Source organism: Arachis duranensis, chromosome 4 (genome assembly GCF_000817695.3).
Source record: "Arachis duranensis cultivar V14167 chromosome 4, aradu.V14167.gnm2.J7QH, whole genome shotgun sequence".
NCBI classification, from domain to species: domain Eukaryota; kingdom Viridiplantae; phylum Streptophyta; class Magnoliopsida; order Fabales; family Fabaceae; genus Arachis; species Arachis duranensis.
Window position 1 is genome coordinate 23,358,873 of NC_029775.3, and position 829 is coordinate 23,359,701.

Genomic DNA, 829 nt, shown 5'->3' on the forward strand with positions numbered 1-829 from the left:
AAGCATGCATAATTCCCCCTAAAGAAGTGAAATATATCAAGGCATGCATATTAACTTAAAATAGGGGTACCAAGCCTATTTTGAGTTATTTACCAAATAAGCATACAAGCATTAATCATTAAACAAAATTATGAAGGAAATATCAAAGTATTTAAACCATAATAGAAATCCTTAACTTACTAGGAGTTAGTTTAACAATTCATATAATCAAATAAGCATAAAGCAATAAAAAGTGACTTGATGAAGAGGAGACAATCAATCTTGGTCTTCATCATTATCAGTATCCTCTTCATATGGTAGGTGGATGCCGAAATGCTCATATAAGTCATCAATACGACGATCCAAGCGACCCGTGCGATGATCTACACAAGACACACGATGATTAAATGCTTCAAGTTGCCTACCATGCTCTACTTCAATCCTTTGGATGTTTTGGTTGATGGATTGTAATTCTCTCATTACATCAACCAAGGAGGGTGGTTCTTGAGCTTGAGGTGCTTGTGGAGGAGCTTGCTCTTGAGGATCTTGCTCATCAACATTTTTTCTTCCCATTTTATTGAGAAGATGAGTGTTGATACAAGATTGGGGTGGTACTTCCTTGACAATCTCATTTGATACATCAATACCAACATAATCAAAGACTTTAGACCATAGGCAAAGGAATCCTAATCCACCATTCCTATCCTTCATCTTGAGCCTAATCATATGTTGTACTATAAAGTATGGCCAATTAATCTTAATCACATTTATCATAGCCCACATGACAATCAAATCTTCATCATTTACATTCGCATGCCCAGATATTCTAGGTTGCAATACATAGGTGACT